The sequence below is a fragment of the Centruroides vittatus genome, unplaced genomic scaffold, assembly GCF_030686945.1.
Source record: "Centruroides vittatus isolate TY-2023 unplaced genomic scaffold, ASM3068694v2 contig_361, whole genome shotgun sequence".
Lineage (NCBI taxonomy): Eukaryota > Metazoa > Arthropoda > Arachnida > Scorpiones > Buthidae > Centruroides > Centruroides vittatus.
Window position 1 is genome coordinate 492,166 of NW_027122185.1, and position 19,939 is coordinate 512,104.

A 19,939-nucleotide genomic window follows, 5' to 3' on the forward strand; every position below is an offset into this window, starting at 1 on the left:
TTTTCTATACTCGCGTATCATTAACCTACTCACAGGTTATGTACTTATTTCTGCTATTGTATTTGTACAATGTCTAACGCCAATTGTAAACCCCTTACGCATTCACGATGTATATTGTTGTTACTCTTGTCTGCAATTTACTACTATCTGTAAACAGTTACTCGCTGTACATTACTGGCTTTTCCTATTATATACATCATCTCTGTCATGTCTTGCTGTGCTAGCACTCGCCAGTAATAAACGTATTTATTTTGTACTTTACCTCACCATTGTATTCTATTGTAATTATCCGGTTTTAATTTTATAGTTCTTTCCACTTTCGTGTTAATTGCTGATGTTTATCCTCTTGTATTTCACGCTTCTTGTAAGCGAAATCTACCGGTATATATGATGTTAATTATTACGTATGATTACGTTGTAGCTCTATACGTATACATTTTTATGTACTCGCCGTTGTCTGGCGCCCATCAATGTATTTTGATCAATTCTTTATCTGTAATATCTAACAAATATCTCACAAAATCAGAAATTCTACTCATAAATATATGTAAGATTTACAATGTATTTGATATAAAATTAACTTTGTAAGCTTCAGATTTTATTTTTAATAATTTATAAAAATTGCAATTTAAAATTTTATAATCACAATAACCACAATATAATATTTAATTGAGTAACGATTTAAATTTAGCAGGAATTTCTTTAACTTTTAATCTTTTAGTGTAGATATAAAAATAATTGCAAATGGTCAATCCATATCAGACTTTAATTTTGCTGTATTATTAAATGACAACACAAAATACATAAAATTATTATAAATTTTATAAATCACCAATAAATTGTATGGAATACACAAGAAAATGTAATAAACAAATACAATTTTAGAAACAAATACATGATTTTACGTTGATTTTACATTTATTTTTTTCTTTTCTGTGTTTTTTACGTAAGAATCGTAAAATAATTTGCTAAATAAATAGAAATGTGTAATAATTATAAAATATATAAAATACATAACACCATTTTGTATTTCACATTTTCTCTTATTTAGAGTTACGAATGTAGTAATGTAAAATCCAATTACCGTTTGCAAGATCTGTATGGCGGTTAACAATATTCGAAATATATTAGGAATTCTAAAGTTCATCGTCTTCGCTGCAAAATACGAATACATAAACGAATGTACGGTCGCATTTATTGTTACGAAAAAAATAGCAAAATTTACTCTGTGTCTTGCTAAAAACCAGACAAAAATTAGAGTTATAGCGTGATGATACCAATGCAGGAATATCAGAGAGCGCTTTTTCAAAACGATTAATATCGTATCACCGAGTTCTAACACTTTTGACCATAAGAAAAACCATCCCCAAAATGTTATTCTCGGAATTTTAAGCCATTCCACAGATTCGCATTTACACACAATACAATTAAAGGAATGTTGACGGAAAATATAAAATATTACTGGAAAAATTCGAAGTACCACAAGGATGCTGAATACTGCAATCATTACGTTCCAAATAGCAAATAAATATTTTAAATTATATGCCGGACGAAACTTCATATAATATTGAAGGAGATGAATGGAGATTATATAGAGAACGGCAAGATTAACAGTGAAATACCAATTGTTTTCTACCCATTCTTGGCCGGAATCGTAACTTATTAAATCTTCAAATCCAAATGACGGGTATAATTCTTCTAAAACTTGATTCATTTGAAGCGTAAATATTCTAAAAATAAAATAAAATTATTGATTTAAATTTAAAACGATAAAAAAATTTTAAATAAATTATGTAAAAATTAGCTAATCAATAATATATAATTTATCTAATCTAATATTTAATCTAAAATCTATAGAAACTATTTCTTGTATTCGTTTATTTTTTTCTTTCTTCTAAAATTATTTGCTTCATTAAGAAATTCAATTGAAAAAACCGGAAGAAATATTAAGGAAAGGTTTACAGCAATTTATGCTGTACCTCAAAGAATTTTTTCCCGCTTGTATGTCAATATTGTTTTTTGTTATGGGAAACAAAATCACTAAAGGCAGTTATGAGAAGGTTTGCACGTAAATTTCATAAAGATCCACCAAACAACAGTCAATTAAACAGTGTCTGAAATAATTTCAAGAGACCGGAAGCACGTTGCATCAATGGAGGTAGGCCGTGTGTGAAGAACAACTATCCAGGAACACATTTCGACGTAGTACCATTTGCCGTGGTAGTCTTCAACTAGGGATTGGTGCGCACTAACGAGTCAACTGTTAATGAGAACATTTACCTAGACATGCTCGAATTTTTGCGGTATCTCAGTTGGAGGACAGCAGCCAAACGTTGGTTTCAGCACGTTGGAGAACCTTCTCATTGAGCCACAGCTGTACGGGAATTTCTGGAAACAGGTCAATGGATCTGTCAAGATGTAGTCATTGCATGACCACCAAGCTCTCCCGATAGCATTTCTCTGAATTTTTTTTTTCTGGAATACTTAAATAACAGTGTACGCAACAAAAGAAAACAAATTGACAGTGTTGCGAGTCTGGATTAGCCAAGAAATTTCTACTGTGGTCCCGCAAATACTTATGAAGAACGTATGGAGGGAAATTGAATACAGGCTAGATGTTATCCGAGCAACTAACGGTGCCCATGTGAAAGTGTACTGAACAATTGTCATGTTCTATACCATTTACAATATATATATAATAATATTTTTTAACAAGAAAAATAATAAATAATTTTAATGTAAAAAATTAAACATTAAAAATCATTTTTAAAAAGTTTATTATTTAATAATAAATAATATATAATATTAATAAAACTGACAAATTAAAAACTAATTTTTACAATTGTAATTTAATAAAGTAAAAAGAAATGAGCGTAACCTTACCGATCGATTGTTGATTGGTATAATAATATACGATCTTTAAATAAATTTCTTAAAAAGAGTCGAGGAAAATGGTGTTTTTATATATAACGAAATAGCTAATTATAATTTTAAACATATAATTAGTGTGATTAACGTTATCTTCCGTCTTTATATGCAATTACTTATAATTATTCTTAATAAACATTTTTTGTTAAATAAATGAATAATTATTAGTTTTTAGAATGTCTTTTCTCTATTTCGAAGATTAACTGAAAGGTAGAAAGTGTCATTATGAAATCAATATTATAAATAATATTAATTTACTTAAAATATTATTTTAAATATCGTGTAATATAAAGTTAAATTATCTCTTATACTAATATTTTATTAATATCTCCTACTCGTGTATCTTTCCTTAAAGAGGATCGTGTGTTATATCTTGAGTCAGGTCGGAATTAATGAAGATTTTACGCATTATTAACATTTACATTTTTTAAAACATAGATATTATTTCAGGTTTTTGCCATTTTAAAATAATTAATAATATAAAAGTTATTTTTTAAATAAAATCTCATAACAACCGTGAAAGTTACGCAACTCGTTGCTGGATTTTTTTTTTTTTTTTTTTTGCATTTATTCCATTCAATTTATTATTTTATTAGTTTTATAATTCACATATATTTTATTATTAATAGTATATTTTCGTGTTCATTTGACATTTCTCCAGTGGAAAACTTCCCCACGTTTCAGGGGAAGTTTCCCACTGTATTTTCTCTAGTTACATTACGTTTGCACTCTCACGTTACAATGAAGAGTATGTAACTCCAATATCTTTAAATGCAGCTAAGAATCTTATTGCAGCAATACAATTGACAATTAATTATCTAGCCATTAGATGTAAGTTATTACTTCACGGTTCGCTGTCTCGACACGACATAACTTCCTATTCTCTAAACAACTATAGGTTTGTTTACGACCTCTAAACAACCTGATACCTGTTGATGCCTATTTTCTTTGCAAAAGATTTCTGCAATTACAGAAGAATTTTAGGTGGAAATCAATTATATATAAAGATATAAATAAAACAGATTAAGGATATTTACACATATACAGTAATTGTCTTTTGGGTGTTTTAGAATTGCGAAAAAGAATAATATTTTCAAGCCATTAACGCATAACTGTAGTATTATGAAGGAAGTAAACCAGGAAATAAATATTAATTTCGAAAGAGCAATTTGCACTTATTTATCCTATTAAGTTAGGACATAAATACAAAATATTAATTAAATTTTATATTTTTCAGTTTAATAAGTAAATCACTTTCATTATATACGCATAGGTAAGTTATTATTTTTTATATACTCGTATATTAAATTCAAACAATTTGAAATTCTTTTAACGGAAATTACGTGAAAATGGAATAGATATTTTTTCAGTACGTAAACATAGAAATAAAGCATATTATTTTATTGAATTTTTTTCGGAAATTGATATTACTCTATATGTTTGAAGCTAGATATACTAATTAGAAAGCGAATTAGAATAAATCACAGTATTCCTAATTATTTTAGAAGTATCTTTGAAGCTATATAATGAAACAGTAACAAGGTATACACGTTATAAAATTTGGAACATCCGGATCTTTCTATTGCGAATTTCAGCAGAATCTGATAGTGTTTAAATACTAATAAATAGACTGTTTAAAACATTTGTAACCTTAATGACATCTTCAATTCTGAACTTATTCAAGTATGATTAGAAGGCAATTTATATTCGTTCAAATGATATTGCATAAATCAGTCTATTAGACTAGACGGTTCCACGAAATTATTATGTTCTGTCGGAATTGCTGTTGAACTCGGTTTCTCATCGATTATATATATATATATAATGAGATGTTTGTGTCTCTGTTCTTAGCTTTTGGTCGATCTTTACCATATTCTTGCTTATTCCCTGGAATTCTGAGAGAAGTATAGACTACCGTTAAACCTGGACACCACGTCCATTCCTGATTTCATCTCCCTTATTAACTCCTAAACCTTTTGCCCGATATGTACCAAATTTCTTACACTTATTCTGTGGAACTCCGAGGAAAATATAGACTTCTATCAAATCTGAATGCTCCACTCTCCTCCCGACTTGATCGCCTTGATACTTCGTGATAACCATAACAATGGTAGGCTCAAAATAATCAAACTTGTAATATAGTTTTCATTTTAACGTTTATCCTTCTTACTTTTTGGCAGGGAAATGCCGCACATATTCTGCCAGTTTACTAATAGAAACAAATAATTAAGAACTCGAAGTGTAGTGATTAGAGCTATGTCGGGCCATATGTAACAAATTTTGTTAAACATTCATTTTTATATTATTAATTATTATAAAAAGGTAAAAGGCTTATTTTGGGGGATAGGAGTAAGTTTATATAGGAATTGTAAGTGCTAATAACGAGTAAAACTTTCATTTCATTAAATCCGACCCTACTCGAGATATATCTAAAGTTCACACCTATTTTAAGGGACGAATGTGAACTTTTAAAAAAATTTTAAATGGTAATAATGCGTGAAACCTTCATTAAGACTGACCATTGGAGGTATCACGGATGAAAAATAAGCATTTTGCCTTTTTATAATAATTAGTAATATAAAAATTACTTGTTAACAAAATTTCATAACAGATGGCACGACATGTAATTAGGCTATAACTTACGTGAACTACGGAAAATTTACTGATTAATTTTTTATAACAGCCGAAAGTAATATATATTGATTAATATTTTAAATATTTAATATCCCAAATTCTTTTTAGTGGTATTCTTTGGTATACAAGTAGATTTAAGGCTGAGGAAATCTGTAAAAGTAGGACTTATTTGTGGGTTCAAAATGTGTACGTTTATTACAGAATAGTAAATAAGTTCGTAATAATTGTTGTGTGTCATTTACCGTAATTTCAGCAAGACTTCCGCAAATATTTGCAACTGAAACTCGTGTTTAGTGAACTTATTTTAAAATGGAAATGAATATAATAGCATCATACACTAATTCCAACAGCCTTTGCGCGCATAATCAAAGGTTGTACTGGGTTCTTCTTTTCATATGTCGTACGTAACAGTAACGTCATAACTGTACGCTGTGTTATATGCTGTGTAAACTTAAATGCAGTAAATCATTTCGCTATACCGTAATTTAAAATTACGGTATAGCGAAATGATTTACTGCATTTAATTAAACAATATCTTGCGGGAAACGATTGTAAATTCTTGATGTTTATAAAGTAAACATAAAAGGTTTGAGTTAGGGTTTCAAAGTTCGATAAATAGATACCATCCGATCGGCATCAGAAAATGGTATTAGGTTAAACGTCGATGTGGACTTCTCCCGCAACCAGAAAGGTCTAGAATTGTCACCGGGAGACAAGAATGGGCCAATTGAAAAGTGATGAGGGATATATTCGATCAATGAAAACGCCAGATGGCGGGGCCCTTTAAAAACTTGTGTCCCTAGAACACGAAGTTCTTCCCCGAGATTCAAGTTCTTTCTCTAAATAGGTGTACAATTTTCTCATATTGCAGCCCAATGAAGTAAGGATGCCGTGAGAAAAAATTCTTCGTTCTATTGCCCATCGATAAACTGATTCAAGCCAGAAACGTTACCTTCAATAAAATAGTAGTTTACCAGTGGCGTGCCGTCATTGGAAGCGATGGAAGCGCCTATTCCACCTTCCAATGACCTTCCCTTGTATTTTATAAAATATAAATTTTCATATATTAACGTACTTTGCATTAATTAAAATTAATATTTTATTATAACCGCATTATGTATCTTTTACAAATTTCTATACTACGTCTGAAAAAAAACGATAAGATCGCTATTGTATACTCGAATAATTCGGTGGCGGAAGAAGTGTCGAAACCGGGTCAGTCTCCAATCAGCCAGATTATATAGGCATTGGCGCATGCGGTTTACAGAGCACCAACCTCACCCGGTTTAGCTGGTGGATGCTTTACACATAAAGCTTCTAATTTTATATCCCGGACCGGTTGTGGGCCGTTAGCCGCCTGCCGCTAGATATTCGGCCGCCCTCGCCAGATTATGCGAATCACGAGTAGACTAGATCAACGGCGGGCAACCCCCGGCCCGCGGGCCAGCTACGGCTGGCGAAAAGTTTCTATCCGGCCCGCGAGATCTTTAATAGATTATTAAATTGGAAAAATAACTAATTAATAGTTATTTTTCCAATTCTTTGTAATTTTAGAAAACGATAAGAGAAATAAATGTAGTAATTAACTTTTTATTTATTTATTTATTTCATATTTGCAGACTAAAAAAATTACGAGTCACAAGAAGGCGTCGATTAACTACTACGGCCCGCGGAAAAAACGTAAAATTTATTCTGGCCCACGTTATAAAAAAGGTTGCCCACCCTGGACTAGATTTATAACTTAACCCAACCGATAGGAGTTTACTGGCACGTTTTTATGATAGTTCTGTATAGTTGACGGGAGTTTTAAAAAAATCCATTAAAATATTTGATATATTTATTCCGCGTTTATTCCGCTCTCCCATCTTATATTACGGATTTCAATGTTAAACCGGTGATATTACGATTTAGTACGTCCCATCCGTAAGGAAATGCAGAAAAAACGTGTACAATTCTTGTATAATGTTAAAAAATTAACTGTTACTTCGGCAGCGTCATTTACAACCAAATTTAATGAATGAGACGTACAATGGTACAAAAAAAGCTCTAGAATTTATTTTCCTTAAATTTACGATTTACGTATCGGTTGTCGTAAAAATTTCTTTCCACTTCTTTCCCAAGACTACAGATATCCGAGTACAAAGTAACCGGTTTCGACTTATTTCAATTTAAGAAGTAGTTAAATAATTAAGCGATTAGGGAATTAGAAACATAAAACTCTGACGAAAGAGCCGAAATTTTACTTAAACGGAAGCTTAACCGAACCAATCTCTTGCCGAGTACGGGTGGGGTCTGATCTCTTCATAATATCAGATGTAATAAAGACAGAAATTTTTCCAGTTCGACGAGAGTGACCGAGAAGTTGTAAATTTTGGAAATTTCCGCGAACACTCGGTTCTAAAACGAATTTGTTAGAAAACGAACGACGGACAATCTGTTAAGTTTAACGTATTTAGATTTTTACAGCTACGGTGAGAAACGTTTAAAATCTACAACAACCCTGTCGCGTCCTTTGAGATATACTAGTGATGCGACAAAAGAGGCATTTGACATCGACCGGTATCGGCACCCTCGGGATTTGGCACGCACACACCTACCTGGACCGTCTCCGATTCCATTCATTAGCCACTCGTAGGGAGCTACAGTATTTCACTAAGTGGATTGTTTTAAGATTTAAAAAGTAAAGAATATTTTGTTATTTTTATGTACGTTTCTTCACAAAGTTATATTTAATTATAAGTTTCTTTAAAAGCATATTCGTACAATTGAAGAATTTTTTGTACTAGGCATGTATATTCGTCACACATTTTGTTTTACCAAGTAAGTTTTTCTGATAATTTTAATTTTAGCCCTTATATCGTGGCTAGTGATTCAAAAATTTATTTTAAAAAAGTTTCGGCTCGAGACCGTATAATGAAAAAGAAAACGTTATTAAAAGAGAAAGACCGATGCCTAAATTAAATATAAATTCGTTGACAAAAAAATTTCGACATTTCGACGATAAAATTTATGACGAATGACGATTCTTTCGTAAAATTGAAGCAATTTGGAAATCGAAGCGGAATAGAATTTAACATTGGTAGACGATATAAAATAAATATTGAAAATTATAACGAGATAATTACGATTAATAGATATATCTAAATTAATAGATGTTATGTGTTTTTTCTCAAAGCGAGAATTGGCATTTAGAGGGCGTAGGGAATTTATTGAATCTAATAACGGAGGTAATTATATTGAACTTTCTTATTTATTAAGGACGTCGGATAATCTATTAAAAATACATTTAAAGAAGTACGGTTTTTACTGGCCTATCGAACGAACGAATACGAACGGGCCCTGACGCGCAATTAATTGATTGCCCCTGTAAGTCGGCTTCTTACAGAAACACAGCTTCCCTATCATCAAATGTCACGGCACGCCACTGGTAATTTATGTTTTCGTCTTTAGCATGTCATTTCGAATTCGGTCCGGGACATTTCAAAAAAAAAAATGCCAAAATGGCTGCATTCTCTTATTTTTCTTCACCCGGAATTGCAGACACGCCTAGAGAAAACTTCAGGGTCAAATTTTAAACTTAACCCTTTCTTGTTATTAGTGAGGCGCTCGCGAAACATTCGGGTTGATAGGTCAAAGTTTACAGGGTTTCCCATATAGCTATTTTACTGCTATTGCATATTTTTACGCTTATAACGATAAAATTACACGGAAACATACCGAACTGGACAGAACGTCATCGTCTTAGTTCTTGATGTAATAACACAATCGTTAACCAAAAAACAATTGGTGTTCAAACAGAAACATCTGAGATGTAAACACCCGCACCAAGTAAACGATTATCAGAATTTACATGACAGTATCTCAGATGTTTTTGTTTGGATAATAATAATCAAAAGTTACGATGAACAGCAAGCTTTATTTTTCATATTTTAAAATAATAACAGGAAATTCTCATATAAATCATTGAAATTTTTACAGAATACGTAAGAAAATTTGAATTATGCTAATTACTCTACATTAATTTTTTTTTTCTTTCTGATTTTTTTTACATATGAATCATAAAATAATTTGCTAAATAAATAAAAATGTGTAATAATTATAAAATATATAAAATACAAAACACCATTTTGTATTTCACATTCTCTCTTATTTAGATTTATGTACACGACAATATAAAATCCAATTACCGTTTGTGAAATTTGTATGGCGGTTAACAATATTCGAAATATATTAGGAATTCTAAAATTCATCGTCTTCGCCGCAAAATACGAATACATAAACGAATGTACGGTTGCATTTAGTGTTACGAATAAAACAGCAAAATACACTCTATGTACTGCTGAAAACCAGACAAAAATTAGAGTTATAGCGTGATGATACCAATGCAGGAATATCAGAGAGCGCTTTTTCAAAACGATAAATATCGTATCTCCGAGTTCTAACACTTTTGACCATAAGAAAAAAAATCCCCAAAATGTTATTCTCGGAAATTTAAACCATTCCACAGATTCGCATTTACACACAATACAATTAAAGGAGTGTTTACGGTAAATATAATATATTACTGGAACAATTCGAAGTACAACAAGGATGCTGAATACTGCAATCACTACGTTCCAAATAGGAAATAAATATTTTAAATTATATGCCGGACGAAACTTCATATAATATTGAAGGAGATGAATGGAGATTATATAGAGAACGGCAAGATAAGGAATGTAGTACCAATTGTTATCGACCCATTTTTCGCAGTTACGGAAAGATACTAGAGTTTCAAATCCAAATGACGGATATAATTTTTCTAAAGCTTGATTCATTTGAAGCTTAAATATTCTAAATAAAATAATAAAATTTAAAATCAATTATATAAAAATTACATAACCATCGATATATAATGTAAAATTCAATGTAAATCTGAGCTAATTTTAAATAATAATAATAAATTATAAAATCTATGTATAAGTGAAAATGAGCATTATATATTTAAAAAAAAAACATTATTATTATTTTAATTTTAATTGGCACCAGCAACACCGCTTATTTCAGTGACTTTAAAGCACCCCAACCAACAATTCCCATTGAAATTTTCATTATATTCTTACAAATACACTTAACAATGAATATATATATATATAGGCCTATATATAAGTGCAATATTTACGATAAATTAAAGCTATATGTCAAAAATTCTAAATAAGAACGATAATTTAAAGATGAATTATGACTACTTTTACATAAAGTATCGTTATTTTGTATAAATATAATATAATATAAAAAAGGAAAATAATACCTTAAAATATAAAAAGCAAAGCGTAAGAAAACAACTGCTTGCTGTCTTTGTTTTGTTCGACAAATGATTCCCGACTTATGTATGTATCAATATTAGTAAAAAAAATTCCCGTCTTCGAGGAAATAACGAAAAAATTAATAATTACTTTCAACTTACAATTAAAATGATTAATATTGTTCTTCACATTTACACTATATTAATGTATTAGAATTATTTACGATCGTTTTTAATTAGTATGTTTCGTTAAATCTACTCTTTAATCTATATAAAAATAAATCATTATTCATTTTTCTCTATTTAAAAGACTAAATTATCTTTTTACCGACTCGACAATAAATTGATTGATCCCTCTCTAGTGACACGAATAAAAACATTTCGAATAATCCAGACTAGTGATGCCTAAAATTATCTATTTAATGGCCAAATTTCGCATAAGTCGTAGGCTGGTTAGTCACAAATGTATCGTTTATTTCATTTACACTAAAAGTAGGCATATTTCTATCATTTGTAAGTGATGCCATAAATATGTTTAACGCTTGCTACAGGACAGATTTGGTAGTTTGGACAACACTGATATAAACTGTCTATTATACTTTATTCGTATTATTTTAATATTCACATAAATTTAGATTATAACGTGTGATTTTCGTGTTGTATATCCTCCCATCCGGAAATTTCAGTCGACGACTTTCTTCCTATAAAAATAATATATTACCATAATAAAATATAATTTGCTCTAATTAGTAGGTATATTTTTTTCCCGAAATTTGCTTCTTAGCAACAGTAATTAATTCTTTATTTATAAAATAAAAGTTTCCTCCACAGCTGAGAAATGTCTGTATTTTCGCTTATAGGCCTAAATCAAATAATTTTATATACTAATTTCGTATAATTTTCTTTTTCGTTCGCGATATCGTTGAAATCTTGTACATATTCACGTGTAGAGTACCTAAATACGCGGATGAACCCATTACATTGATATCTTTTTGGTGTGTGCACGCGTATTGTGTGAATACGTATAATGGTGTATATACATATACACGTAAACATATATAATCATTATAATAAATTAATAATTTATTCTCTACATATCATTTTCGGTTAATGTTACCTATGGTTCCAAAGTGGTGGCTCGTCTCCGATTCAAGGAAACAGAAGAAAGAAAACAGTGGGGATGCACGTTGTAACCCTAATAAATTACCATAATTATTGCCAACCAAATTATTAGAATAGGTTAGGTTAGGTTAGAACGTGCATCCCCATTGTTTTCTTTCTTCTGTTTCCTTGAATCAGAGACGAGCCGCCATTTTGGAACCATAGGGAATATTAATCTCATTTTCTATACTAACTTCTAGGGAGAATTATCACGCTCGTTGTCATATAGTGTTGTCATTTGTGTGCTCTCGAACGACAACACTACGGGGCATCCTACACTGCGGGGTTCTGCGACACCTACTTACATTCCTTCTGTGTAAGCGAAACTTGCCACGATGCTACGATAATGAGATTGTCACTATTATCTTGTTAAAACTTCCATTTATGACCTCCAGTTAATGCACCAAATGTAATCATATTATTATAGAATAATTCTCGATACTTTTCTGAGTTCATATTTTGTCAACAAATACTAAATCATCACAGACCCATCCCCTTGTTTTGCAATTATTTTAAACTGTGAAAGAATTATTTTATTTTTGTAATGATAATATTTTTGACAAATTAATCTGAGACGTCTTTGAAAATAGTTTTTCATATTTTACTGCATAATTATTGTGTTTATAAAAAGGAAATAAAGCAGGAAATAAATGATAATTTACAATAATTTATCTTGTTAAATAAGGAAATATGTATGAAAATATCGATTTAATTTCGCATTTTAACGAGTCAAATTATTTTATTCGATACGCATTGGTAAGTTAAAATCTTTACGTTTTGCTTCGTTAAGATATATTCGTTTTATTACGTTTAATTCAAGACAATTTGCTTTTGCTTAGATTAGAAAAGAGATATACTAATAAAGAGAATGTTATATACCGAAATATCGTAAAGTTCCACGGCAACGACCAATAATTTATTTACTAGCAACACTTACAGTTCCTTCTCAGTACCTTTATTCCTTTATCATCTCATTTTCTACGTACTTCTATGTTAAAAACTAAGGATGCACCGATTAATCGGCAAGTAATCGGTAATCGGCCATATTGGCCATTTCTCCGATTAATCGGTTTAAATAATCGTAAATAATAAAACCTTTAAATTGTGAAGCAAAAACACGAGAATTTCATCATTTTCAAGGCATATTTCTTGCCGGTTCATAAATGTTACCTCAAGTGCTGAAAATTCTTTGACTTTCAATGGAAGATGCTGGGGCACTTAGATATTTCACAGCTATTTTGCTAAAATTTCTTTTGAACTTCACCACAAAAATGGGTCATTTTGTATGAGGTAAATGTAAATATTTTTCTAATTCTTGATCGAAACGTTTGTTCGTTTGTTTCGTGTTTTCTTCCTTTTTAAAAAACATGCTCTTATTCATTTTTTCGTTTACCAGAAGCTAATTCATCAAATAAATTAGAAAAATTTCCAAGCAATACTGGAAGCCATGATGGGTTTGGATTTGGCTATTAATTAAAATGAAAAAGTTTTCCAAAATAATAATTTAATAATCATCATAATATAATTACCTATTAATACAATAAATTATTAACACTAATCAGCCGATAATGCGTAACCGATTAATCGGTAATCGGCCATTTTGCTTATCGGTGCATCCTTATTAAAAACCTATAATTTCTGATAAAGAATGCCACTTATCATATTAAGAAAATATTACGATTCTAATATATTAGGAAGATTTATCATCTGCCTAATGTTAACATTCATTTTCCGGAAATATATAAGTGAAGGCCAAAAATTTGGCAACGGGTGAAAAAACCTTACATTGAATTCGTTAAATTAATAAATGCGACATCGATGTTTATTTTTATTCGCACGATGGTAAACAATGAAACTTAAAGAATTTTGTAAAATAATTTAATATAATTCTTTAATAAACAACTATTTGATGTGGGAATTAACACTATGTGTTCATCATTCCAAAATAGAAGATTTTGTTTGAGGAGGAAGTTAAGCGGTGAAGCAGAGAGTGTGGGTGTTGTTTCGATAGCTTACAGACGTTTGTTGCTTACTTAATTATTTATACCAATAATTTTAATCGTTAAATCGGTTACATATAATTTATTAGCTTTTCCAAAGGTGTCATTAACTTCTATTCTTTCATCTTTATAGTTTCATTCACAATTTCTTTTTATTTTCCTTTTTTTTGCAATTTGTACTTTGTAAATTTAGTTTTGTGAGTCGAATTTTCTTTCTGCTACAACATCTACAGGATCTCAAATAAAATCAGTGTGTTGTTAATAAAATACCGTACCTCCAATTAAATCTATTACTGTTTACTGTGTAGAAACCTCTATATCTTGAAACCTGTATACATATCGAATTTTTTTCTCGTTATCATAATATTCCAGAAAAACAGGTTCAACAGTATTTTTTATGTAATATATCATCAATGATTACAACCGTATAATGTAAATTCTAAAAGTTAAAAAAAAACTAGCAACGTTTAAGCAGGAAAATCATTTAGAAAAAAAAAACTCATTACCCACTGAACAATTGATATGACTAATTGTTATTTGTAAATGATCTATTGCAGCGTTTCTCAAAGTAGGCGATAACGCCCCCTTGTGGGCGGTGAGTAAATTTAGGAGAGTGCTGGAGGCAGGGTACTGAACGGTGATCAAAGGCAAAAGTTGGGGTCACTGACAGCCGTTCCCTTTTCTCTGTTAAACTGATAAGAGGAAACACTGCGTTTAATGGTTTCCAGATGTTGAGAACAATGTACGGTAAGGGCACAAAGTGAGAGATTCACAGAAAAGTTTTCCTAAGAATATTTCCAATCCTTTCTCACACAAGAGAAAATGGGTTAGGGGACGTTGGGTATAACTTTATGGAACAAAGGGGGCGGTGGATCGAAAAAGTTTGGGAATCACTGATCTATTGTATGTCTTTGCTCGATTGTGTGTATTTAACTACATGTTACATAGTCGACAAATTGTTGAAACACTTTTTTGTCATTACAATGTATTCATTAAGTTTTAAATGCAGGTGTGTACACAACAAAACTGTGTTTCAACAGTTGCTGGAGTTGCGGAAGGTTCCAACAATGCAGTGACATTTCTGTGTTTCAATTAGGATTGGCATAATTCAATCAGATTTGAACAATTTTGCTGTCGTTTACAGGATTGTGCCAAAGGATGTTGCCATTGATCATTCCGAGTGTTGCTACTATAAGGACGTGTCCTTGCGCGAGTCTGATTCTAGATTATAGAAACTTCTTTTTGTAACCTGTAAAATTATTTATTATATTAAAATATTAACATAAATATAACTTTATTTTTATTATAATAAAAAACGGAAGTTTAATATGATATTTCAATAGTATTTTTCTTTTCAGAAAATTCTAACGATGAGACAATACAATATATCTGGGCCTATTCCTAATTCTTTTTATATCGAAACATTAATCGATTTTGACGATTTGAAGATATGGATGGAAAATCGCTGGCATTACAGCTTCTACGTATCTGCAGTTTACATAATAACTATATATTTTCTTCAACTTTACATGAAATTTCGCCCAGCCTATGATCTTAGACGGGTAACAGTGTTTTGGAACGGATGTCTCGCTATTTACAGTATTTTAGGTGTTATAAGAAGTCTGCCAATTTTGATCCAAGGATTAATGGAATTTGATATTAATTTTGCGCTTTGTGACAAATTTTTAATACGGACCGTACCTAGATATACATTTTGGAGCGCCACGTTTCTGGCTACAAAAGTTTTGGAACTGGGCGATACTCTATTGATAGTGCTGAGAAAGCGCAATTTGATGTTTTTACACTGGTATCATCACGTTGTAACTCTAAACTTAGTTTGGTATCTATCGTATCGAGAAGCTTCTTTTGGAAATATTGTCGGTTTAACAAATTTGATAGTACATTGTTTTATGTATACATATTTCGCCGTTAAAGAAATGAAAATAAAAATATCTCGCGCAGCTGCAATGTGTGTTACGGCCATTCAAACTCTTCAAATGAGTTTCGGAGTGTTTGTTAGTTTCTACGTTTATTGGTTGATTCGCAATGGATTCGAATGTGATACCCCTCAAGATGCCCTTGAATATGCTTTTATAGTTTATTTAACCTACTTGATTTTATTTATTAGACTGTTCTACAATTCTTACATTAAACCTAAATATTCCGTAAAGAAAAGAAACTAAAATTTTCTTGATTGTTTAATAAAGATTTTTAAAGATGAAAATTATAACATCAGTTTATATATTGGTTACTTATGAAGTAATTATTCATTAAAATATTAATTGAAAGTAATAGAAGCTAATTGATTTAAAGGTCGAGGAATGCGATAGAAATAGGGCCTAATTATTGTAACAGATAACCTAATAACTAACAAATTAATTGTCTACTTTATAAAAATAAAGATATTGAATTTCATTTTGTACATTTATTTTAACGTATATGGTATCACCAAGTATCGCTATATAGAGCTGAACTTTGATAAATATTAATTGGATAATCAAATATTAATTTTCTATTTAATAAAACTTAGTGGAAAGGTTCTGAAGCTGTCTGCAAAGTATTGAAAAGACGAATGTATAAAAATATGATACTGAATTCTTTATTCAGTATCATATTCAGGACCGCACAGGAATTTCCGTGTGCGGTCCTGTCAGAAATATGAAATTTTCGTGATTATATTGTTTTGTATCCACGTTATACAACATAACTTTTAAAGATTTATTATGTTTAACAACAATAAAATAAAAATATTTAACTAATTTCTGCACTTACTGTAAGTGAAGATCTCCAATGATACTCCCTGAGAATGTTCTTACGTTGGTTCGTAGAAAAGTACACCTCCACACTCAAATTATACACTATTTACAGTTTATTTACAATAGGTAGAATATACAAGCTTGAAAACATAATATTTACTAGATAACAACAGGTGATGTCTCACGTGTCAGCTTAACCTTCGGGAACTATTATACTCTGGGGAAACTTCGGTCGGTTTGTGGAGTTGGCTCATACAGCCTGTCCAGTCTCCGCACTTACCTATCCCTGAGATCGTTATCAGAGGAGAACACTACGCTCAGCGGGCTGCCAAGTGCCTGAGACTACCGTATTTTCAGTCTCTTGCCCTTCTCACCGTTTCTCTCGCCACTCTTACTATTTAAAGAGTTTTTGGACGACGACTTCCGACCAATCAGGATTCTTCCTTTCCTCGGAAGCTTTCCAAAACGTCGGGTCTTCTCCCGACGAAACAGCTTACCGTAACGTCCGTCACTTGTTTACATTTTTTTCTAGTAAGCTAACACGTGACAAACACATTACCCGCCCAAACACAAGTCCCGTAAACAAAGACGATACTCCCTTTGTTTCCGGACTGTTTACAAATACAACACCAGGTGGGATCAATTAACAAGGTCGTGTCGCTTTTGTTCCTACTCTGTTAAAAGCGATCCTTTACACTGTATTTGCAATTATTATAAAAGAGTTAAAGAAAATGTAATAAAATACGTAGAAAATTCGTTGCTTTTACCCTAACATTCAAATACATGTGTGACCGGAGGGTCGGCACCTCTTTAGTTCCTCGTCGGGATCGACACCACCGTGTCCAAATTGACACGGAAGCCGAGACGGCGTGTTGATTCGGTCACGTGCGCGGACGATCGGATTGAGAGACACCGTACCGGAAGTGAATCACTCGGATACCAAGTTAACAACTAATAACGATTTAATTTCAACGAAAAAGAGTACATGATACAATACGATATATCGGGATAGATATATATTGATTTAGCCTATTGATCTAGCGGTAGCGAGAGAGACAGAGTTCACGAGATAGCTCGTAGAGGATCTCGTAGATGTTGATCTGATGCGGGTTGAAAGGAGTGCGCAGGGAGTAGGGGGGCTTCGTTTGCTGTGCTCAATGACACCAACAGGATCATTCATCAGGCCTACTACAGGCAGGACTCTCACTGTACCATCATCCAAGTGGAGAGCCTCGCCATCCAGAAGGCTCTCCACTATGCTAATCAAAACTTTAACAAAAGGACAGCGCAACACATCACCATCTACAGCGACAGTAAGACAGCCCTTCTCCAATTAAAATATAGGAATACCAAGTACCTCATCATTAAGAACACAATCTCTCTCATTGCCTGTCCCATAACCAACCACTCCACACTACTTTCCGCTGGGTTAAGGGCTACTCGGCGGTCGCCGGCGACGAAAGGGCTGACTTCCTAGCCAAGAAAGCCATTGGCCACCAGCTTAATATTACTTTCGGTGCTATACCGACCAGCTGGATTAGGAACAGGCCTCAAGACCACACTTTTCAGCTATGGCAGAAAAAGGTGGGACTCTGAACCAACTGGTAGGACCACTTTTAGCATCCTTCCAAATCTCCAATACAGAAGGAAAATGGACTTCTACATCCTAAACTATCATTCAACTCAATTTGTCACAGGGCACGGGAATTTCAAAGGCTACCTACGCAGGTTCCTTCTCAAAGACAATGGGTTGTGCGGCTGCACTTTGGACATTGAGACCTCCCTCCACGTCATCTTCCTGTGCCCAAAGTACAAAAAACCAATGAAAGCTCCTGGCTAATGCAATGTACACCGAAGGCTACCACTGGCCCTGCAACAGACCGGACTTCTTCAACACCAAAAAACACCTTTGCGGCCTTCTCTGTCTGTATTAAAGAGTCAACAGTCACCCTCCCGGACTTCACCCGTAGCGGGCCTTCAACTGCCTATTATCCAACCGCCACCTGCTTGACGCCGTTTCTTCACGCGTAGGCTTCCAGCGTGAAGCCCACTTTTGTTTGTCTCTCGCGTTCATTCTCTGTTGCGTGTTGGCGCCTGTTTTACTGCGCGTTGCACCGACTTTGTTTCGCGTTCGTGTTTTGATTGTCGCGCCCAAACGCCAAACCCTCTGTCGCGAGTCAGTAATAAAAAAAAAAGAAAATGTAATGCGTTCGCGCCTGTTCTGTTTGACGCGATTTTCTCATTCATTGTTAAGTGAAAGTTTTCATTATCTTAAAAGAAATGACTTGTAATGATTATTTCTCTAATAAAACGTTTACGATTTTTAGTATTTTATCAGAATTCATCTAGAATTTTGTATTTAATCCGTTCGTCGCTACTTCAGGACACGTAAAAAAGTGCATTACCTTGAATATTATCGTTTTTTTTTGTGAGATCAAACTCATAATTATTGACGTAAACTTTCTCTCTGACGCACTCAAATGACTTTCTTTTACTATTTCAAAATCAGCAGTACAATGTTTACCAAAATCAGGCCGATGATCCGAAGTCAGAGTTCTTTTATAAATTAAAAATTCTATATTTAATTTATTAAGTAACTTCAAAGTCATTTAAAATTAATTTCAATTCATTTGATTTATTCATAAAATAAGCAAAAAATAAAATACAATAAATTTTTCTGAATACGTAGTTTCCCGTAATCCATATTTCTTATTAATAAAATTACATCTATAAATTTATAACGTATATTTTCTGCGACTGATCATTTGAATCTATGGCAGAAAATAGGTGTTACTTATTACACGTAAGAGAATAGCAGTATGACGTCAACGAAAAAAGAAGGCAAATGGCGATTCGATTAATCGGAGTTCTACTGTAATTATTCCTGGAGTCTAAAGTTAACTTTCACGTTTTTAAAATTAAATGTACATTGTATTGTTTAATTTGCATTGTCTTAAGAAGCGCTGAAAATTCAAAAGACATACACCTAACTATTCTTATAACAATACATTTCAATATTGTCTCTGTTGTTAATCAATCGAAAGAACCCGTATTATAATATATTTATGAAAAGTGCTCGATCCTCTATTATTAGGTTACTTTGTACAATAGAGAGTAGTATTTTTCCCAGGGGCTTTTTTTTATTACAGAAAATGCATATTATTCAAATAATTAAT